The following is a 25,519-nucleotide window of genomic DNA, read 5'->3' on the forward strand; positions in this document are numbered from 1 at the left end:
CCAAGAGAGGGGCTGAACTTTGGGAGGACAGGACCACTAACGCCCACTCTCGGTCTTGTTATCTTCAGCAAAGCAAAGGTGTGAATGAGCGGAAAAGTGCCGCTATTTTAATACAGGAAAACTCGCTAACATTCATTTCAAACTGCATACCACAGCCATTTAAATTGAGGCAGAGAAGTAGAGTTGAGTTTTCTCGACCATCAATCACTACGTGCACCCAGTTGCGGCTTGCGGCGGGGGGGGGAAGGGGGGTGGTGTATGTGTCGCGCGGGGGGTATGTGTCTTGCGGGGGGTATCGCGCGTGGGGGGGTGCAAATACATTTTTAAAAATCCTTATCCTACCTGAGGTCTGACTCCTGAGCACGTCCGCGCCGCCTCGGGTCCGTCCGTTGGCGCCTACAGCGGTACAGCCCCTCTCAGGCTCTCAGCCAATCCTGGCACTGCCAGCAGCGCCAGGATTGGCTTAGGGCATGGTTACGGCTCGCCCGCCTGCCCATTAGGAGACCGAGGTTTGAGCCTTTGCTCAACCCTCAGTCTCCTAATGGGCATGCGCCAACCAGAGCAGACACAAGTGCGCATGACTGGGCACAGAGCGAAAATTTGCTCACCTTCCCCAATCATGCGCACTTGTGCTGCTGCCTGTTGCCCCTGCCTGGTCTGTCTGACAATCATGTCAGTCAACATGACGTCGGTCCGCCCACCCCCGGGTGGGCGGGCGACGACATGATTGTCAGTTCTCCTCTTTGAACTTAAGTAAACTGATTCAGTTTACTTAAGATCAAAGAAGACGCCGATGCTGCGGGCGACGGTGCGGGTGGGGGGGGGCTACGCCCCCACGCCCTAATGGACGCACCGCCACTGGCTGGTGGACAGAGTGCTGTGGAGTGGTGTGGTAGGGCGGTGGAGGAGCAGGGTGGGGGGTAGTAAACTACGAAATACGGGCAAACAGAGGTAAGTAAGCAAATAAATAAATAAAATGAATTTCATTGCGCACGCTGCAATGCCAAATGCGATGCAGCATGCGCAACGAAATTTGTTTGATTTATTTATTTGTTTACTTACCTCTGTTCGGCCCTATTCTGTTGTTTACTACTCCCCACCTTGCTCCTCCCCGCCCTACCCCACCGCTACGCAGCACTCCCTCCACCAGCCGCTACTGTCTCTAACCCAAAGGAAGAGGAAATCACTGTAAATGAAACGGAGTGTGAGAGGGGAAGAAACAGCCAACATGCCCTCCCGTAGCAGCCACGCAAGGAGTGGGCACTTGTAAACAGCTCCAACGCTCAATTTACAACCAGAGAGGTCCAGGCACAGGGGATTCACAGCTTCTATGACATTGGTTGAGATGTGACTGTTAAACCTTCATGTGTCACATAAAGGTTCCCTTAAAGGGCCCGGCCACAGGTAAAAAAGTGCGCAACAAAGAAATCAATGAAAAGTAGACTTTTGGCATGAAGACTGGTATCAAACATTTAGTTCAAAGTTTGAAACAGGAAACAAATAAACAAAACACCCTGGTGAAACATCAGGCATTTAAAGATTTTGAGGACAGGACGCATGATAAATTAGTGGTAAATTTACAAGCAACTGTAGGTGCATGTTATGCTCACGTAAATCACCATCTGCTCTACTGGCTGCAACTAGGATTGTAGGAAGTGTCAGTTAGCTTTTGGGTAATGCGTTCTTTAGTTGCTTTTTAACTTTAGGCAATGTATTCTTTAGTTAGTGCCCCTACTATCTAGGCAAGGATAAGTCACAATGAATTTACATAAATTTGAATTTGGAGAAAGGCTGTTGGGCTTTCCAGAAACGTCTCTTTCAGACGGGACATCATTTGTGTGGTCTTCCCCAAAACCTTTTACCTTCATCCATCCTGTTTTTTTAATTAGTTTTAGTTGGCTTTAGGTCTCTGCATTTTACCACTGTTCTCTCCCTAAAACTTGGTGAAATTGACCTTATTGACACATTTAATGTACTTGTAAGTCCCTAGTATATGATATGATAGTATGTGATATTACATGTACACAGATCCTGTAAATTAAATGCTACTAGTGGGCCTACAGAAACCATTGTGCCTCCCACTAGAGTAGCACTGTAAATGTCTCAGACCTGCTATTGCAGCCTTTAGTGTGGTTTTAAACTGATAAATCTACCACTTAAGCAAAACCTTTTACCAGTCCTAAACCTTCCCTTTTTTAATACATATGTCACCCCTAAGGTAGGAATTACAAGCCCATCGGGTAGGGTGCATTGCATTTAAAATACATGACACGTGTTCTTAAGTTTTACATGTCCTAGTAGTCAAAAACTCCTAAATTCGTTTTTCACTGTTGTAAGGACTATCTCTCCCAGTGAATAATATTGGATTAACTTATTACATTTAATAAGTGCTATCTTTTTTTTGGGAGCAGATATGAATGTCAAGTTTGGACTCAAATAACTCATAATTTAACCTCCTCCTAAATGGTAATGTCCGATTTTAAGTTGTAGTTCTGAAAATGTCACTTTCAGAAAGTTTATAACCTGACAGAGAGACATACTGTTAAGGAGATAGAGGTGGGATCCATAAGCAGTCAATATATAAAAGAGAGGACCCCATAACATGGATTTGTTAAGAAATTACCAAGGCAGCATTACTGTTACCCGCCTTATTCTTTTAGACCTATGTTACCTGAATTTTTAAAAGGGTTTTCACATATCCCACATATCTATATCTGCGCTACAACCTTATACTGGATGCATACTAAATTGATCAAAACACAAAACAATAGACAAGAGGTGGGTGTTCTTTCTTGTGCGCATATAGACTGTCCACAATGTGTATTCAACTAAATATACATATCATAATGACAATTGACTCCACAGTCAAACAACAGACATGAATATAAAACATATGCATTTGCATATTTACAAAAATATTACATAAATACTTTCATATAAACATAGAAAAGTGTCCAACATAAATAATATTTTGACAGCGGAGATACAACAGTATCCTCCTGGTGTGTTGTTGTAAGAACAACAGGTGGCCCTATGTGGGTGGGACACAGTAACTTACTCTTAGTCAGTTGTAAGAGATGTATGAGGCCTCTTAATTACTGTCCTTTGCCACTTAATTACCTTGTGAGGGTGTATGTGCACTCATAACAAACCTTTGATGCCAACGCGTTTCATCCTTCTAGGTGTGCCAGACATTTACTTGATGAAGGTCTTCTTCAGGGCTTACAGGCTTTTATGGAGGACACTACATATAAAACAAAAATCAAGAAACGTGTGTCACATTTTGAAAATGAGTGGGAAACCTCTTAATTGTGTACACCTCAGAATTTAGACAGGTAGTCCTAGAAGTTCACATTCCTTTTGGTCTGGGATCATATAGGTCAACACTCAATGGTTATCTCCCCTGTGGAGATAGTTACATTCTGGGTTGTTTGATGGGTTGATAGGGTACTCCGCCTTTAAAGAACAGCTTCTGGAGAGGTGAGAAAGGAGGAAAGAACAGGTGGGCAAATAGTTAATTTGTGACCTTTGTTCTAGTGTGGTAAATAAACTCAGAGGTGGTCAAGTGTATCTTACTTCATGGACAAAGTGGCTTATCTTCTTAAAAAATGCTGTTATATTGAGCCCTGGTGTAGAGGCCCCCTTTTCCAATGTTTCCTGTTTACAGCCTCTACAATGATATAATGCATAACAGTGCATGCTAGTTGGAGCCAGGGGTGATGCCACACATAAACATATGTAAATCTTTCCTGTCCTATCATATTTTATCACCTGAGGCTATTGCTGTGCATGCTCATGGTTCTTTAATTGTAGCGCTCTGAAATCAGCCTTTGCACATGGCGGGGAGACAAAAACAAACATAAGAGAAAATATTCAGCTGATTGCTCTGCCAGTAAAGAAAGGGCACTTGAGTGCACTGTTTTTTCAGGATCATACCTTGGACAGAACATTTTTCTCCTGTCTGTGTTGCCAGAACATTGCTGGTTCTCATGCACACTTGTAATCAAGTCCCTGCTGCATTTGAACCCCTCATGGCTGGACATGATACAGCGGTCACACTGGCTACTTAGGAGAAGTAGCTCTCCATGTCCCTGGTGACTGGAGCCCCATGTTCGCTAAGCTTTGTGTTTTGAAAAAGTTTGAGGTTGTAGTTTTTAACTGGTGGGGTGTAGAAAGCTGGACACCTTTGCAGATGTCCCCCCACTCATTGCCCCTATCTGAACTTCTAGATGGATTTGGATTCTGACAGTTTCAAAGTGCTCCAGTGCCAGTTTTCTTGCCATTAAAAACACAGGTGCCGATCACGATCCGGTAAAAAATATCCCCGTGCGACTCGTATCCGGTCTTTTTACCGTACGAATCGTACAAGTGCTGTACGAACTGGCAATCACGATTCGCATGGTAAAAAGTCCATACGAACCGCATAGGGAATCATTCCCCACACGTCCTCGGGTCGGAAAATGTGTCCGACACGTCCTCGTACGATTTACCGTACAAACGTGAAAGGTGAAGTCTGACCGAGGAATCACGATCCATCCCGTGCGTCCGAGGTTACAACCGGATGGAAAAATCACCGTCCGCACCGAACTCCCATAGCAACCATGGAGACGTGCCCGCATACGCGCCGACCCCCCCCAGCCCCCGTAGGTACGCACCGACCCCCTCCCCAGCCCCCATAGGTACGCGCCGACCCCCTCCCCAGCCCCCGTAGGTACGCGCCGACCCCCCAGCCCCCGTAGGTACGCGCCGAACCCCCCTGTATGTACACCCGTGTACGTGTCGAACCCCCCCGTGTACGTTCGAGTCGTACCCCCCCGTGTACGTTCGAGTCCAACCCCCCCGTGTACGTTCGAGTCGTACCCCCCCGTGTATGTTCGAGTCGAACCCCCCCCCGTGTACGTTCGAGTCGTACCCCCCCGTGTACGTTCGAGTCGTACCCCCCCCGTGTACGTTCGAGTCGTACCCCCCCATGTACGTTCGAGTCGAACCCCCCCGTGTACTCGAACGTACACGGGTGGGGGTACGACTCGAACGTACACGGGGGGGTTCGACTCGAACGTACACGGGTGTACATACAGGGGGGTTCGGCGCGTACGTACGGGGGCTGGGGGGGGTCGGCACGTACGTACGGGGGCTGGGGGGGGGTCGGCGCGTACGTACGGGGGCTGGGGGGGGGTCGGCGCGTATGTACGGGGGCTGGGGGGGGTCGGCGCATACGTACGGGGGCTGGGGGGGGGTCGGCGTGTACGTACGGGGGCTGGGGGGGTCGGCGCGTACGTACGGGGGCTGGGGGGGTCGGCGCGTATGTACGGGGGCTGAGGGGGGGTCGGCGCGTACGTACGGGGGCTGGGGGGGGTCGGCGCGTACGTACGGGGGCTGGGGGGGTACGGTGCGTACCGGGCCACCTACTCTGGTCGATTCGCGCCGTACTTCGCTTTTGCGGCACTTTTTGGGTGCCGTGAAAATATTGCCGTCCGGACTGCTGTCGGTTCGAATCGTAATTCCTGGGTCGTGAATCGCTGCCTGAAAGCGTCCCAACGTCACGTCACAGCATTCCCGGATCACATTCGTATGTATATTTTCGTTGGTCGGTGTTTTTTACGATTCGTACGGAAATGGTGTTTCCGTGCGAATCGTAATTCCATGTTTGTAAAGTTTTACGACCGGGTACGAGTCGGACGGGCAAAACGCTCCGACCGACGGTTCGTACCCGGTTTTTACCGGATCGTAATCGGCACCTAAATGTCTAATTGTAACCCAATTGGCAAGAACATTAGCACCCTTGTAAGTCCCTAGCAAATGGTACCTGTGGTAGCCAGTGCATGGGTACTAAAGCGGCTCCCTATGGGCTTCAGCATGTCTTATGCAAACCACAGGGACCCCCTCAAAACCTACATGAAAACTACCATTTCACGATGCATGAAAGGGTGCAACCACTTCTGAAAATACAACAGTGCACACTGCCTGTGTGCAATGCCTTAACACTGCATGAACTATATGTAAGTCACCCCTACAGCAGTACTTAGGAGCCCTAAGGCAGAGTGCATTACAGGTTATGTGAGGACATATCTGCATGAGCAGATATGCCACTGTACTGTACAGTTTCACATTGATTAAAATACATATATATATTTTAAAGAATTCGTAGACTTATAAGTGACTTAATTCATTCTGAACAAAAAGATAAGTGAGGTATGAGTGAAGTGTGAATATTGTTATATCAGGTGTGAATAGTGTGATATAGGATCGCATCCAAAGGGAACATGTTTATTATCAACTACCTTGTCATTCATACTGATGCCAATAGTGGATTTATCAAAACGTGTATGAGGGGGCACCTTGAAGTTGCCCCCTGAAACCTTCCAACCTCTTAGTGCGCTGACTGACTGGTATCTTCCAGCCTGCCAGGACAGTCATACCCCTAAGGTGAGCTGCCTGATGTGCCCCATGAAATAAGGATTCCGCCACCTTGATGTTGGTGGAAATAGGAGCTCTGGGCCAGGATTATGCCCACTCCCCACTGGAAGTGGTCATATAGGTGGCATATTGACTCCAAGGGCAAGTCCCTGCACTCCCCTTAGTGACCCTAAATACAGTATTTAGGTGGCCCCTTGACACCAGGACCTTAGATTCATCTGACGGAAGATATAAGAGGACAAAGGAGCCAAAAAAGTGAGAACTGCAGACTACTGGTGGACTTTGGTGCCTAATCCTGTCTGCCTACCTGCTTCTGTTCCTATAATTGCAACAATCTGACTCTTCCTGCATTTGTGCTTCCTCCAACAGACTCAGAGGGCCTCCAGCACTTTGCCAAGCTGCAGAAAACAATTGCAATATCCGGTTCACCGTTCTGCTTATCATTAAGTTCACAGACACAGTAGCTTCCCAGGTAGAGGTCATCGTGCTTCTTGGACCCGACAAACAGAGCCCCCCCATTTGGAGCACACTGACTTGTCCCCAAGTCCCCCTCTGCAGCCTGTTTATAGGTGCCCCCTTCTTTCTTACAGTGTAGTATGCAAGGCTACCAACCCATCCAGAACGTCTGCACTCAGGTACTGCAGGGCAGGTAAACTTGAAATACAGGGTGGTACATTTTACCTTGGCCCCCTACACCCTTAACTCCACTTACTCTGTGTGTGTTCAACAATTGCATTAGAACTACCCTCTGATAAGCCTAAACTGTCTGCCCACACTACCACAAAAGACAGCATTTGGGATTATTAATGTAAACCTTGTAAGCCATTAAGGGTCATCTGGACTTTCTACATACCTCGTTTTGGTATGCTACATAAAAAGCCAGCTTCTATCAGCTGGCATCTCTGACAAATGCCCGTGTTTCGCTCAAAGGATTTATACTTATCCCCTTAGCTGCTGGACCTTCCCACCCACTGTTGAGCCCTTTTTTGGCTATTTGGGGTAGTTCTGACTTCCATAACTTTTCCACATAAGCTTTCCTCGCCAAATTTGTGTTCTTTTTTCCAACACCCTGTGGATTCTAAAGGTACTCAGGGTTTGTCTGAGAGAAAAGGCAAAGTAATAACAAATATTGAGTTTATTGAAAAAAATAGGAAAAAGTGTTCCAGATAAGGCATTTTTAAGAGGTAGTCTATTTTCTAATTTTTTGCTGCTCTCAACCCACTTCCACTTTGCTGTAGAAACCAGTGTGAAATCCATGAGTGATCTAGACAAACTATAGATTTTTAGTAGACAAAATACCCAATACATCAAGGTGTCATATGTGTAGATCCCTTAAGGTTTTCTAGGGCAATTAATAGTTGAAATTAAGAAATATTGAAAATGAGAAGGAAATAAAGGTATTTTTGATAACATTTTCATCTGTAACATTTGTAACAATTAGTAATTTGAAAAATCTATATTCCATTTTTTCCCCATGTCCCTTCAATTTTGGGGGGATATATAGTGTTTGTAGAATCTCCAGGAACCTAAGGTGCACAGAGCCACAACTGAGCTGCACTTTACAATGGTTTTTCAATGAGTACTGGGTATAGAGCAATTCATATAACAACATAGGCAGAGTGAACATCAGGTAAATAGGAAAGCTATGTATTTCTGAAATAGGCACAAGACCTGGAGTTTAGGAAGCGTGTTTATTTGTGCTTCTCTGAACTTGTTGGTACCAATACTAGCATATGATGTAGTGTGTATTTTTCTACATTTCTTCTTTTTTATACACAGTCTTACATTTGAAAATCACAAATGCAGCAAATTCCAAATGGTAGTAACAACTGTTCTACAGCTCCCACATGTCTTCCAATAAAAATGGTACCTCACTTGTGTAGGCAGACCTAGTGGTGGAACAAAAATTGCCAAAAATGCAACATGGATGCATCTCATTTTTCTACTGAAAACAGATGCTTTTGTTATGTAGGTAGCTCTAGACTTTGCACCCTAGCTCAGCCATCACCTAGGAAAACCTGGCCAACCTGTACATTTTTTTAAACTAGAAACCTAGGGGTATCCAGGGAAGACTGACTTGCAAGGCTCTTACCCCTTTATTTTTTAACCAAGAATCCATTGCAAACTCCAAAAACAGATTATCCTCAAAGTTCTCTGCTGGAAAGGTCTGAAATCTGTAGGGAGCCACAAACTTCCTTCCACCCAGAACTTCCAAATGTCTTGAAATAAAAATGGTACCTCACTTGTGTGGGTAGACCTAGTGCCAGCGTGAGGAAACAGCCCAAAAAGCAACATGGACGCATCATATTTTTCCTCCCAAAACCCACCATTTTTTTTCAATGTGGACAGCTCTAGATTTTGAACCCTAGCTCAGCCAGCACCTAGGGAAATCTATACAACCTGCACACTTTAGAAAAGTAGACAACGAGGAGTATCCAGTGTGGGCTGACTTGCATGGCTCTCACCATGTTTGTTTTACCTAGAATCCCTTGCAAACCTCAACCTTTGACGAAGAAGACACATTATTCTTACATTTCCGTGGTGGAAAGTTCTGAAAACTGCGGGAGGACACAAACTGCCTTCCACCTTGCGTACCTTCAGGTCTCCCAATACAAATGCCACCTCACTTGTGTGGGTAGGAATAGTGCCTGCAACAGAAAACGGTCCAAAATGCATCAAGGACGCATCTAATTTTTCTCCCGAAAATTGACCCTTTTTTAGGTTGAGCCTGGCCATCGCATGCGTTGCTCTGCTTGGCATGTTGTGTTGGAGTATGGACTTAAGGCCCCTTCCACTCTCCACCCATATTTGTCATTGGCTTGAGTCATTGTCCTTCATAAATGCTGGCTTCTGATTCGTTAGTAGGCTTGTTAGTCCCTTCTTAGTACCGCTTTGTCTTCATTTGTAACCCCCATGAGGACTGGCCCTTTTACTTTGGTTGTTACACGATATGTCTTATTTCGTCTGTAGGCACTATTTTCTTTAATGAGTTTCTCCTACTGCAGGCACAACATGCTTTCCTGCAACATTCAGCTTGCCATGCGCACTTTTGCAGGGCACTTTTGGAAAAAATTATGTTTTGGTAAAAGCACCCCATACCATGCTTTCATTTTAATAGCGGACACAGACCTTTCTTTTGAGATGGCTCATCCAAATAAAGGGGCATGGCTTCTATTAATGTGAAAGCGCAGCATGGGGCACTTGCACACAACAAGCATTTGCAATGCAATAGGCCTAGCACTTTAGAAACTTTGACCTATTGGTATTGTAAATGACAATGCCTTTTATTATTGCAGGCTTTTTTAACACAAAAAATGCATTGTCATCTACAGTGCCAATAGCTCAAAATCTCACAATTGTGAGACCTATTGCCTTGCAAGCGCTTGTTTCCAATGTGGGTAGCTTTGAACCCTAGCTCAGCCAACTCCTAGGGAAACCTAGATAGCAAGGGAAGTCTAGTGTAGGGTGACTTGCATGGCCCTCAACAGGTTTTGTTCACCCAGAATTCCCTGCAAAGCTAAAAATTTGCCTAAACTTATTCTCCTTGCATTTCTGTGAGGATAAATCCTGGAATCGGCAGGCAGCCACACATTTCCTACAACCCAGCGTTCCCTGCAAGTCTCCCAATAAAAATGCTTCCTCAATTTTGTGGGTAAGCCAAGTGTCCAAGGCAGGGAAGGACCTGTCTTTGCAAGGGGGACACTTCCCTTTTTGAAGGCCATCTAGGGAAATCTACCAAACACAGACAATTCTGAAAACGAGATACGTGGGGGAGCTCAGGGAGATGTGGCTTGCGTGGATCCTCTATTATTTGCTTACCCAGAATCCAGTGCAAACCTCAACTTTAGCTAAAAAGTCACATTTTCTCCATATTTCTATGTAGGAAAGTTGTGGGGTCACTGGTCTGCCATGAATTTCCTACAACCCAGCATTCCTCCAAGTCTTCTAGTATAAATGCTAACTCACTTTTGTGGGTGGGTCAAGTGCCCCAAAGCTACAAGAAGCCAGCGTTGAATATGGTGAGCTTTTGGAACACTTATAAATCATTGATTATAGAACATATCTGCAGAAGACCCACACCTGAGCCTATAAATTGAGTGCATTACTGGCTCGAATGATCAGGCCAACACAACCGTCTATCTCAATCCTCACTATAACTACACCACAGAATAGTCAGGTCACCACCCAATTGGAGATGGATACAGCTTCAGGGGGCGATTCTAGTGGGTAGGTTGTCTCTCTTTGGACATTAGACAGATCTTTGACACATTAAGCTGATATTTTATGATTGCTGCTCTCAAGTGCTTCTATTCACATTCTACTTATATCTGCTCAGTGCAATTATTTTTGGCCTCTCCCACATTGAGGGTGCAGACAGGCCAACATATCTCGATTCATAGTTGGTAAATTGCGGCACCAGACCGGGCTGTCCGCTATCACAGCTTCTTTTTGTATTAGTACTAGAAACCTTAGCACAACAAATAAGGCAGGATGTGCAGGATTGAGGGATTCCTGTAAGACCCATGACCCATGCAATATCATTATATGCCGATGATATCACACTGTATATGAAAGACCTTCACACAGACCTGGCGGAAATGGCCCGACTGTTTACTACATTTCCAACAATATCTGGTCTATATATTAATGTTGAAAAATCCTATGCATTCTCGTTCGATGACATCTATGACAGACCATTTTTAACCTTCAGTGAACTGAGGATCCAAGTCATTCCCCGGACAGTCCTTTACTTGAGAATACAAGTTTACTAAGATGCTGTGGATATACTGGAAGTTATTCTCCCAAAAACTATAACAACCCTCAAGTCACAGATTAGTTTTCTGGGTTACTTTGCCACTTCTGGATCGGACTGACTGGCCCCCACCAGGATGGGTATGTTACTGTGCCTCTACCACTTTGTAAAGATACCAGTTATTATCTCTGTTTGTATCTTTAAACTACTTAATAGCCTATTGATTGATTCAAGTTGGGGCAGCAGACACCACAGGGTTAGACTATTCAAACTAAAATTACCAGCCAGCAAGAGAGGGATGGGTGCTCCAGGTTTCTAAATTATTGGCTGGCAGGGCAAGTGAAAAGGCTATCCTCTTGGCTAGATGGATGAAATCTGACAGAGATTGGCAATAGAAATGCTATGCTTAATTGAGTCAAACTAAACATTTTGATCTGCCTGGGCTCTGCCTTGCCTACTGATAGCCTCCTTTACTACAGATCACCCTTGCATATTGGAAGATGGCTTTAAGCTATACTGACCTTCAAGCTCTTTATGCCACCAAAAAAAACCTCTACTCAACCTCCCCATAACACATGGGATTCTAATGGCAAACAGGATACACCCCTGGATGCAGGGAGGGCTCACCACTGTTGGTGATGTCTTCTGAATCATACAGATTTTATACATACACAGGGCCTATCAGATATACTAGTTTTAACCCATACTAGCGTCACATGCTATGTAACTATCACTGTGAGGCACCGAACCTCCCACACATGAGTTAGTTTAGGCAATGTATACAATCATCATGGCAGACACTTAGTCCGTTGGTTATTCCGTGGCCTCCGTGCACACCCAATAGTCATTCTGAACCCTTGTAGGCTTAAGGGAAGGATTACCTGGCCGGCAGTCTTCATGATGAGGAATGGGCCTTCCCTATAGAATAGCCCCATAAAATTTCACGCAGCTCCCACTTCAAATGTATTCAATTCTCCATATTACATTGGGCTTCCCTCACACTGCATCGACTCAACACAATGTTCCTCACAGGCCCTTCCACATGTCTCCATTGTTACACCCCTAACACTATCCGCCTACATATCTTATGGGACTGCCCAGTATTATCCTCTTACTGGGATCAAATCAATGCAACCCTGTTGAAACTCACTGTGCAAAATCATATTCAGTTGGTGTATCATTGTATTTTAGGTTTGTTCCTTAGGCTCAAGGGAAATAAAATGGTGTCTAGCTTTGTAGACTTAGCGCTCTTATTGGCAAAATGCCTCTTGATGAGGAGGTGAAAATTCCTAACGGTGCCCATGGTTTCCTAACAGCAGGAGGAAGTGGATAAATGGGTATTATTGGAGAGTGGTGCACTGCGCCGAGAAGAGTACTGGGCCCTTCGGAAGAAACCTATAGCACTGGAATGGGATACATTGTTGGAATACTTCAAGGCCCTAGATAACACAGATACTTAGACTACACTACCTACCCCTCCTTCAGATAAGCTCTTTAATTTTAATTATAGAGGTGCCTACACCCCTCCTGAAAGCACACCCTGTTATAATGTCCCTGGGACTGAGCTAGGATCACTAACACACATTGAAACTTCTGCAGGCATCTGGCTAACTCCTTGCACCCATTGGTTACTGTGCTACAAAAATATCAATAAACAACAGAATGCCAATACTGATATACAATTTCATCTCACAATGGCCACACAATGAAATGAAACAATGTAGGCACAAAACCTCTGTTTTCATACAAATTAATCAGAATGTATTCATAAACATCATCACATGTATGAATTCCAAGGACACAATTAAATCACATAAAAAAAATTCTCACCACATCACAAAAATCTCCTTACTACAGCATTCATCAACCCAGCATCACATCACTTGCACACCCATTCCATCCAACCTTTTCTAGCATACTTTCACAAACATCCACTACTTGCACTCCCCACACATTACAGCAGCCCTACACCCTGCCCTCTTTACACAATAACAAAACAATACCCAATGAAAAATACAATTAAATTAAAGGCCAAAAAAGAAAAGGTTTGAAGAACTCCTATACATTTTTCAATTCTTTACATATTAGATACACTCAATTGGCCACACGAAGGTTGACGTGTTTCGAACCCCCCAAATCCGGGGTTCTCCTCAGGACCAGAAAGCTGCAACAAAACACACACAACATTTACCTTCGTTGTTACTAAATAACATCAATGGCCCCTCTCTTCTGCCCTGCCCCGTTTCCCACCATCAGCTTACCTCAATCAAATCGCTAGATCAACCGATCTAAGCTTCAAAACAAACCAAACTTTGTCTGAAAAAACAACAATATGTCTCCAATAAGTATGTTGGTCATAATGTGTTAATAAACAATCTTAAAAAAAACCAAAGGGTCTTACATTATTCACAGCGGTCGGTCATAAACCGCAAGTTGTTCTTCCCGATACATTGTGTAAATTGTTTTCAACTAGGAATCCTTCATTTGACCCAGGGGAAAAGGAACAAGAATATTTACGAATTTAGGATTCACATCAGCCGGGATGGAAAGGAACCAGACTTTTAAAGAGACTACTCTACCTTTTCAGTTGAAAACGCCCGTAGACGCCTGGGTTACTTTTTTTAGAGTTGGGTGTGGCTCGCGTCCCTTTTCCTGTGAAGGAGAAAAAGGACAGAGCCCTATATTAACACATAAACTGGGCACCTGCAGTTTTAAAATCATCATCTTGCTTGATGCTAACTGCTAGAATTATACAAGGGCACTCTGTCTTTAACAGCACACTTAGCTTGTCATGCACAGAAATCTATCATGTGATCTAAAACGCTTTTTCTCTCGGACACACATACCTTAAACGCAAATCAATCCACCCCAAACCTCTCCGCGGATCACCAGAAAGTTTGGTGATAACTTGACATGGAAGCGGAAGCCGGTAATTATCTACGCTCAGGCTTCAGCATTAGTCGCAATGCATGCTGGGACAGAGAGTTGGCTCTGTAAAGCGGAGCCTCTAATGACACATAATACAAATGTGCCTTCTGTTATGGGGACCTAAAGAGGTGGCCATTAAAATCAGGAGGTCAATAAATAATCACGAGCAATACTCAATGATTTTTTGCGGAAGCGCTGGAAATGAGGTTCTGTGATTTCACACTGCATTCTGGATGATGAAGTCATCCATTCTATTAGTGAAACCCCTAGTGCCTCTTAGTTTGTGAGCCAATGTTTCACATAATGATATTCCTTCATGCAAAGTAACATGCAAAGGTTCCAATGACATGCATAGGTGGATGCATTCTTATAAGCCCTACTTTGCCAATGCTGGAATCTATATTATTCTCTCAGATGTCAAAATGCGGGTTGGAACAGTAAGATGGTTTGAATCATAATATGATTTATCTCATATGTGGCAGTAGTCTACAAATCATAATTTAAAAATCTCTGACAATTTGTTCAATCCATCAACCGCCGTATTGAATTTAATAATCAACGTAACATCTCTCCGAATCAGTTTTGCATCCAAATCCCCTCCTCGGCAGTCTTGTTCCACTTTCAAGATAACTGTCCATTTTAATTCCTTATCAGAGTGTGCATTCAATCTCCAATGGTTCACTAACAGTGCTGTCTGGACATTTTTAGGTATCCTCGATTTGTGTTGAGAGATTCTATATCGCATTTCTTGATTTGTTTTGCCTATGTATAATTTCATACAAGGGCATAATATGCCATAGACAAAATTTTGGGATTTACTGTTCGTAAAAGAATCATGTTTCCAATTAATGAAATTATGGGTGAACAACGAGCCCTCTTGCGTAGATTCGCAACATACACAGGTACCACATTTATGGTGTCCGGGGACTGGAGGCAAGCCTACAAAATCCCATACTGTGCTCTTCCTTGTTTAAGGTATTGCAGCTCTTACCACTTGATTTGAAATGCTTCTATCTTTTTTAAAAGCAAATAGTGGAACTGAAGCTAAGGACTGGTCCAAGTTTTTTATCAAGCCCTTTCTTGTTTTTTGGCAACAATACCAAGGCACATCTACAGAATATGACATAATTACTGCCCACAGTGATGATGTCCAGTTCAGGGAAGGATGGTTGGGTTCTAATTAGTTCTCATACAGTCACAGTTTGCATAACTTCATTACTAAAGGAAAATAATCTACTATATTCTAGTATGTCATACTGTCTACTGTAAAGAAAGACAACTACTGTGACCATTGTCCTACCTATTTCATAAACTGTTATAATCTATTGATGTTTATTGCATGATGTTGAATGTGTTCAATTTAAAAATGCAATTAAGTTTGTGGACAAAATTGCAATCATACAGCAAACTGAACATCTACTACGTTCTGACAGAGGATGAACATGGCAAGTGGGCCAGGCATTTACCCATATGTCTCATAGTAATTCAGTATCTAGGTGAGAGAGGCACCTATGGGTTTGAATTTATAGATGAAGTCATGGCATGGGTACCTGTACTAACTTTACTATATGATTTTCTACCTATGCAGTAACCTTGGCAAAGCACACCTACCATAAGCTTTTCCTACGGGTTCATGTCTCTGTCCTCATCAGAGTCCAGAGGAATCCTGTATAATTGCCAAGTGAACCTATACTAATGCCTTCCACCCCAGCTCCTTGAAGCGCAGGAAACCGTGTCTTTCATGCACTATTAGTGCACTTACTGTGCTAAATCCAACTCCTTACAGTCTGTGGATGCAAATTGAGGCCTCATTCCTCAAACTGAGTGTGTATATATACCATTGAAACTAAGGCAAACATGCTGGGAAATACTGCATAAGTACCCTAGAGGAATAAGGCAAACAAATGTCCTGTGGGACTCATTCAGGTGACACTTCTACTTTTGCTTTGACAGTGTGAAAACTCTATTACAAACATGTATCATGCCCAATGGTATTGAAAAAGTGTACAGGACACAATATATTATTTGATAATTTTCTTCACATCTTATCCTAAAGATGTGAAAACAACCATGAAGTGTAATATGTCAAACAGAGGTCCTGTGGGACTTATTCACCAAGATTTATACTTGCTTTGAAAGTGTGCACACTCAATTAGTAACTTGTATCATAACCAATGTTATTGAAAAGGGGTGCATGACACAAATTGTGAATGCATACATAACTTCCCTAACAAGCACTTAAAAATCTATTCAAGTCCTTAACACTTTTCCACACAGGGTACTCCCTGAAAAAGTGGCATATGTGCTGTCCACCTATATGTCCAGTGTGTGGACTTTATGCAATTGTCAACTGGCTAACAGAACACCTACCACATTCTGACAGCAGGTAAAGGTGTCTAGCAAGCCATAAGGAAATCCATGATTTCTTGCAGTAGAGGAACTAAAATTCTGTGGCTTCTTGCTTAGAAAAAGTAGTGGTCTATGGATCGTAGGTATCCATTCACAGCCATTGAGCGGTTTACCTAATGGCAGCTCCACCTCAATCAATTTCCCAGTACTTCACTTTAGAATGATACACCATAATACAAGCAGAAAAACACATGGCTGGCTAAGATGGGCACTGGGGACAGAAAACATGAATCTCCTGCCTCTTTCGCTGCTTAGAGCAGACTTTACAATGATGACATGGTTGAACCTTTTTTGGTGTTGTAGGAAGGCAATCAGCAAAGTGTCACTCCTGTAGCCTTTCCACGTCCTCCAGAACATATGAAGTAGTGGCTGCTGCTTCTTTACAAGTAAAACTTTCAATAACAGACAATTTAAAGTTAAAAAAATACATGAGTCTTCCTGTGGTAGTTTGATGATAAACAACATATGCATTATATGTTGCCATCTGGATCAGGTGGATAAACAGTGTTTTGAACCAAGTGCAAACTTTACGACTTGCATTTTATGGCTGAAGAATCTGGTTGTTCATATCCACTCTGTCCATGCACTTGTTGCAATCAAGTATACAGGTGGCCATGTGAACTTCAGCTACCTGACCCCAAACTGTGACAGGGGAAGTGCTCTCATCATGAATTGTAGCAAACATGTACACTTCACGCCTATCCAAGAACTTGACTGCAAGTAGTTTGTTGGAGCACAACACAGTGTCCTGGGATTTCTGGAGCTTCTTACAAAAAAAGCTGCTGTGGAAATGCTTTGCAGTGACAATGAACTGTACCACAGGCCATGGTGCCAACTTTGTACAGCTCACCGAACAGCTCTAACCCCATATAGAAATTTCCCCCATAAATGCTATATCCTTTGTGAAGGAGTGACTGGACAGCACCATCAAATCTTACCTTTCTCTCCTAGACTGGAAGGTCAACATACCGTTTTTTTTTATTTTTAAGTTTAAAGATCTTTATTCTACAGGGTTTAGAGTGGAGTCCTTCCCTGGACACACTCTGAAAGTTTAACACATACCCAGTAGAGCTCTCACACAGCTTGTACAGATTGATGCCATAGTGAGCTCTTTTGCATGCAGTGTACTGCCTCAAGAGTAGCCAACCTTTTGTACATAATCAAGGACTCATTAATGGCTTTAGTTTTTCCAGGAGTATAAATCTTCGGAAACCAGGTATACAAAAGTTCGCGACCAGTCAGATTTTGAACAACCTGTCATGGTTTGTAGGTACCATTAAGATCAGGAGGTCAATAAATAATCATGAGCAATACTCGATGATTTTTTGCGGAAGCGCTGGAAATGAGGTTCTGCGATTTCACACTGCATTCTGGATGATGAAGTCATCCATTCTATTAGTGAAACCCCTAGTGCCTCTTAGTTTGTAAGCCAATGTTTCACATAAAGATATTCCTTCATGCAAAGTAACATGCAAAGGTTCCAATGACATGCATAGGTGGATGCATTCTTATAAGCCCTACTTTGCAAATGCTGGAATCTATATTATTCTCTCCGATGTCAAAATGCGGGTTGGAACAGTAAGATGGTTTGAATCATAATATGATTAATCTCATATGTGGCAGAAGTCTACAAATCATAATTTAAAAATCTCTGACAATTTGTTTCAATCCATCAACCGCTGTATTGAATTCAACGTAACCTCTCTCCGAATCAGTTTTGCATCCAAATCCGCTCCTCGGCAGTCTTGTTCCACTTTCGAGATAACTGTCCATTTTAATTCCTTATCAGAGTGTACGTTCAATCTCCAATAGTTCACTAACGGTGTCGTCTGGACATTTTTACGTATCCTCGATTTGTGTTGAGAGATTCTATATCGCACTTCTTGATTTGTTTTGCCTATGTATAATTTCATACAAGGGCATAATATGCCATAGACAACATTTTTGGATTTACAGTTTGTAAAAGAATCATGTTTCCAATTAATGGAATTATGGGTGAACAACGAGCCCTCTTGCGTAGATTTGTAACATACACAGGTACCACATTTATGGTGTCCAGAGACTGGAGGCAAGCCTACAAAATCCCGTACTGTGCTCTTCCTTGTTTAAGGTATTGCAGCTCTTACCACTTGATTTGAAATGCTTCTATCTTTTTTAAAAGCAAATAGTGGAACTGAAGCTAAGGACTGGTCCAAGTTTTTTATCAAGCCCTTTCTTGTTTTTTGGCAACAATACCAAGGCACATCTACAGAATATGACATAATTACTGCCCACAGTGATGATGTCCAGTTCAGGGAAGGATATTTGGGGTCTAATTAGTTCTCATACAGTCACAGTTTGCATAACATGCTTACTAAAGGTAAATAATCTACTATATTCTAGTATGTCATGCTTTCTACTGTAAAGAAAGACAACTATTGTGACCATTATCCTACCTATTTCATAAACTGTTATAATCTATTGATGTTTATTGCATGATGTTGAATGTGTGCAATTTAAAAATGCAAATAAGTTTGTGGAAAAGAAATACAATCATACAGCAAACTGAACATCTACTAAGTTCTGACAGAGGATGAACATGGCAAGTGGGCCAGGCATTTACCCATATGTCTCATAGTAATTCAGTATCGGGGTGAGAGAGGCACCTATGGGTTTGAATTTATAGATGAAGTCATGGCATGGGTATCTGTACCACCTTTACTATCTGCTTTCTACCTATGCAGTAACCTTGGCAAAGCACACCTACCATAAGCTTTTCCTACTGGTTCATGTCTCTGTCCTCATCAGAGTCCAGAGGAATCCTGTATAATTGCCAAGTGAACCTATACTAATGCCTTCCGCCCCAGCTCCTTGAAGCGCAGGAAACCGTGTCTTTCATGCACTATTAGTGCTCTTACTGTGCTAAATCCAACTCCTTACAGTCTGTGGATGCAAATTGAGGCCTCATTCCTCAAACTGAGTGTGTATATATACCATTGAAACTAAGGCAAACATGCTGGGAAATACTGCATAAGTACCCTAGAGGAATAAGGCAAACAAATGTCCTGTGGGACTCATTCAGGTGACACTTCTACTTTTGCTTTGACAGTGTGAAAACTCTATTACAAACATGTATCATGCCCAATGTTATTGAAAAAGTGTACAGGACACAATATATTATTTGATAATTTTCTTCACATCTTATCCTAAAGATGTGAAAACAATCATGTAAGTGTAATGTGTCAAACAAAGGTCCTGTGGGACTTATTCACTAAGATGTATACTTGCTTTGAAAGTGTGCACACTCAATTAGTAACTTGTATCATAACCAATGTTATTGAAAAGGGGTACATGGCACAAATCGTGAATGAATACATAACTTCCCTAACAAGCACATAAAAATCTATTCAAGACTTTAACACTTTGCCACGCAGGTTACTCCCTGACAAAGTGCCATATGTTCTGTCCACCTATGTGTCCAGTGTGTGGACTTTATGCATTTGTCAACTGGCTAACAGAACACCTACCACGTTCTGACAGCAGGTAAAGGTGTCTAGCAGGCCATAAGGAAATCTGTGATTTCCTGCAGTAGAGGAACTAAAATTCCGTGGATGCTTGCTTAGAAAAAGTAGTTGTCTATGGATGGTAGGTATCCATTCACAGCCATTGAACGGTTTACCTAATGGCAGCTCCACCTCAATCAATTTCCCAGTACTTCACTTTAGTATGATACCCCATAATACAAGCAGAAAAACACATGGCTGGCTAAGATGGGCACTAGGGACAGTAAACATGAATCTCCTGCCTCTTTCGCTGCTTAGAGCAGACTTTACAATGATGACATGGTTGAACCTTTTTTGGTGTTGCAGGAAGGCAATCAGCAAAGTGTCACTCCTGTAGCCTTTCCACATCCTCCAGAACACATGAAGTGGCGGCTGCTGCTTCTATACAAGTACAACTTTCAATATAAGACAATTTAAAGTAAAAAAAAATACATGAGTCTTCCTGTGGTATTCTGATGATAAACAACATATGCATTATGTGTTGCCATCTGGATCAGGTGGATAAACAGTGTCTTGTACCAAGTCAAACTTTACGACTTGCATTTTATGGCTAAAGAATCTGGTTGTTCTTATCCACTCTGTCCATGCACTTGTTGCAATCAAGCATATGGGTGGGCATGTGAACTTCAGCCACCTGACCCCAAACTGTGACAGGGGAAGTGCTTTCATCATGAATTGTAGCGAACATGTACACATCACGCCTATCCAAGAACTTTACTGCATGTCGTTTGTTGGAGCACAACACAGTGTTCTGGGATTTATGGAGCTTCTTACAAACAAGCTGCTGTGGAAATGCTTTGCAGTGACAATGAACTGTACCACAGGCCACAGTGCCAACTTTGTACAGCTCACCGAACAGCTCTAACCCCATATAGAAATCATCCCCATAAATGCTATAACCTTTGTGAAGGAGTGACTGGACAGCACCATCAAATCTTACCTTTCACTCCTAGACTGGAAGGGCAACCTACAGTTTTTTTTTATTTTTAAGTTTAAAGATCTTTATTCTACAGGGTTTAGAGTGGAGTCCTTCCCTGAACTCACTCTGAAAGTTTAACACATACCCAGTAGAGCTCTAACACAGCTTGTACAGATTGATGCTATAGTGAGCTCTTTTGCTTGCAGTGTACTGCCTGAATAGTAGCCAACCTTTTGTACATAATCAAGGACTCAATAATGGCTATAGTCTTTCCAGGAATATAAATCTCTGGAAACCAGTTATACAAAAGTTCCACGACTAGTCAGATTTTGAACAACCTGTCATGGTTTATAGGTACTGGGGTAATGCAGCAGAATTGTCATTGAAATGCAGCATGCACTGCAATAGCAAAAAACCAATCTCTGCTCATGTACGGTGCAAAGATGGGGCTTACCCAAACCATGCAAGTATATGAGTAGGACTGCAAGGTTGGTTTTTGCACTAATCTTATTTTGAGTGTAAGACCTCAAAAAATCTTTAACACCTCAAGCGAAGTAGAGTCAACTGATGAGCCCCAGAACGAGGTCCTAGAATGCCTCTACACTCCTTCAAAAATTGTTCTGCACGCAGATTTGTTTGATACACAGTTTGCTCAAGGAAGTCAACTTCCCAAAAGAGATGGACATTGTCAATTAGCAAATTGTTGGGTGTATCAGCCCTACATAAAGTGTCGCCAGTGAAAGATAAAGTTTGGGGAGTACGAAATTGGTGGGCTGCCAAGAGAGAACTCCATCTGTGCTTGTTGTGGCATTTGCCTGCACTCTGTGTTGGTCTAACCTGCAAATGGAGTCCCACTGAACAGACTTTCAATATTGTGTTCCTCGGAATCGCTGGAAGATAAGTTATCGGATGGGAGTGAAATGTCCAACTAACGATAATTTTCCCTGAAACCTATGTTTTTTTTAAGTGAATTTCTAGGGTTTTTTAAATGCTAATTTCTAACTATTATGTGCCTGAAACCTATGGTTTTTTCTGTGAATTTCAATGTTTTTTAAATGCTTATTTCTAACTATAATGTGCCTGAAACCTATGGTTTTTTCTAGTGAATTTCAATGTTTTTTTAAATGTTAATTTCTAAGTATAACGTCCGTGAAAACGATGTTTTTTTCAGTGAATATATATATATATATATATTTTCTTTTTTATGTAAAGCCTCCTTCAAAGCTTTATGGAAAGGATTGTGGAAGCGGAAGGGACAGTGCTGAGTGTAGGAATGGGTTTTTTCAGATAATTTCAGGAGTTAATTTCATGTAGCTCATAATCCACACTAAACATCAGACTTATAAAAGAGCACATGCATAAAAAAACCATAAATTGTCCGCAATATCAACCCTGCTGCCATCCTCCATACCACTACTTCTCCTCCCTGCCACCCACTCTAATCACCTGAAAGGAAATCTGCATATAAATAGAGATTATATTGGGCGGACCCAAGTCCATGCTTTTGTAATTTTCCAAAAACAGTTCCCTGTATTTTTTGTGAAAAATACAGCCGGGCCTCACCTTGTAGTGCCTCTGCCTGAAAGTGAAAGGAGAGAGGGGCTCCTGGCTGTGTGGAAGGGGTAGAGACCAAAAAAAAAGACAGACCTCACCAGTTTGCTTGCTGCCTAAAAGAAATGTATGTGTGTGCAATTTATTAATCAGCAAATGCAAAGTCTGCTAATGAGCTTATAGAGGTTCAATTGATGGAGTCACTTTAGCTTCATGATCACAAAGATTTATTCCTTTTTAGAGGTAATGCAAGTGTGCTACCAGCAGAATTCCGGAGTGTGTCCTTTTAATGGGCACTCATGAAAATGTTTGCACTAGGTGCAGCCTGATTGTGTTTTACTACAACATATTTATTGAAAACACTTGTATCCTAAACACTACATCATATTGTAGCACCCCATCTTAAACTGTGTATAATAAAATTTCAAAACGATGACTTTCAAATTCATAGTGCTTTCTGTAACAAATATCCAAGTCACGGTTTCCCAAAGAGCAATTCTGGATTCACTTCGGTGACTCTCTGGTCACACACACAGACATCTGCAGTGATCGCATGAGCCAATTGAGGTTTTCTAAGATAGGAGTTAATTTCCTAAACATTAATTTAACGTGCATTTATTTTTTGTTTAAGGTGTGTGTGTTAGCAACAAAATAGTCACACAAAATTCTGTTCTTTTGATCCCATCATCAAATGCACTGAACTAACCCCCATTGAACTGAGGGTCACAGTTCCATTACCCTATTACATAAACTTCAGCTCTGCTTGTACATGAAGACTGCCTGGAAACATGCAAATAAACAAGGTCGCGCTTCCAGGCCTCTTTAGTTTTAGGCATTGCTGAGGCATTTGTGCCCCTTCGGAAATACACCTACAACCCTGCAGGGGCTGGCGCGCCCCACAGTTTGAAGTCCTCCAGCTGTAGTGTGAGGTGTGCAAGTGTAGGAAAGAGAGCTATCCAGGTTCGAAGGGAAGGTGCAACAGCGAAAGAAGGGGGCTTTGAAGAATTGCAATGCACGAAGGAGCATGGAGGGTCTGGGAGACAAACTGAAACGATAAACCTGGAAGAGAAATATTTCCATAAAATGATTTAGGATTCCATGCACAGCACCTTGTACACAATGGGTCAGAGAAATCCCACCACGTTTCAACCCGAGCTACTCAAATTCTTGACTGCTCTGCTTCTGCAACGTTTCAAAATGAAGGCCTTAATGGCCAAGAGGCTTTGGTCATGCTCCATCGCTTCCTCTGTGTGCCCACACCGAGGCATTTGTTCTCCCTCACAGACAGCTTCCGCTGTGACTATGGTCACAGAGTTACACTGCTTTGCTAGGGGCAGAACCATTGCATATCATTAATTAACACATTTCCTTGTGAATTGCGAAGTGAGGGGCACATGCCTTTGCTGTCACCTTTTCGTTGAGATTCTCAAGGAAACTAAATATTGACATTGTAAGTTGAAAACGTGTTTGCAACTCGCAATGTCTGTTTGGTACATTTTGTGTTTTAACCATGACAAAATATGCCACTTGGTTCAATAGAGACTTGTGCGGGTGAAGTCACATTCAAACATCAGGCTCCAAATGGTGAAATTAGGCCACGTGGTTCCTTGAAAACAGAACAAGTAATGCACTTTATATCTGCTCCTTGGTGCTGGCTAAATCGTCAAGTGCGATTTGCCAGATTTGGAGGTATTCCATTTAAAGTAGGATGAATATAAGGCAGGAGATGTCTGAATGTATGTGCAGGAAAGCAGTTTTGCTGTTAAAGGCAATTTCAGGTAATAGCATGCAATTTAAATTTAATTCCATTGTGTACACACATTCCTTAATTACATGCATATATTATACCTGAGGTTTATTAAAAGTATGTCTGTATAATAAACATACTGAACTTTTTTTCTATGCAGCAATCCTGTTTTAAAACTGAAATGAAAAACACATCCTCCAAGGAGTAACGATTACCAAATCTATCTCACTCTGAGCGAAAGAGCACATTCCCTTCAGGCTCCCAGAGGTTCTGTCTTTCAAGGTCTCTTTCCCTGGAGATGCCTTTTGGATGCACTGTAGATAGGGATGTTCTTAACACCATGAAACAAAGAGCTCGGCAAGGGAAATACAACAATAATACTATTGCTACTCCTTTTTGGTAGCAAAGTCTGGAATCTCTCTTACCATACTTGCAGAGGTACATTTAAATTAGATTCACTGTTGACACCGGATTGCAGAGTCCTACTTTGAAAGACGCAGATATACATTTATGAATTCAAATGACAAATATTTTAACCCTTGGAAATACATGAATTAACCATATTTATTCCATTCTATCCACTCACCAATGCAGTAATCGAGCAGAGAATTAAAAAGTCAATTACATATAGTACGTAAGTATAACTATGCCACAACCTGGGGCCCGATCATGATGAGATGCGCCGGCTCAGCACAGAGTCAAATGCCCATTTTTGAAGTCTGAGGTGTCTAAAGTTCACAAATATACCTCAGAATATCTACGAGTTAATGCATGAACTTTAGACATTACAGACAGAGAGAGACCCAATCTCTGCTCACCGTTTCCGATTTACTTTGCCTAAAGTTCATATACTAACTTTAGAAATTCTGAGATATATTTCCCTAATAATCCATGAAACATCCCTTGAAGTGTTAAAGTGTTTCCAAACATTAACATTAGTGATGCTCAGGTTTTCAATATGAAGCTCATTGTCCCTCGAGAAGATCGTCATATAAGTATGCCTTATCCTTGCAATCATAATAACGATAAGCAAGTAGCAAACAATCAGAGGCACTTGTCTCTTAAATGGGATGTAAATGATGCATCATTATAACATGGTAAGATTTCCATATAGTCTTTGGCATTGGAGCCTGATTGTGGATCTCTGGTGGATTGCACTTGGCCACTGCCCGGGGGCCTTAGGGGCTGCACTCCATGCTCACCTCACTGGCGCTAGTGCCATCTTGTTGCTCCTTGCACTGTCTCTGTGTGAG

Source organism: Triturus cristatus, chromosome 7, assembly GCF_964204655.1.
Source record: "Triturus cristatus chromosome 7, aTriCri1.1, whole genome shotgun sequence".
NCBI lineage: Eukaryota > Metazoa > Chordata > Amphibia > Caudata > Salamandridae > Triturus > Triturus cristatus.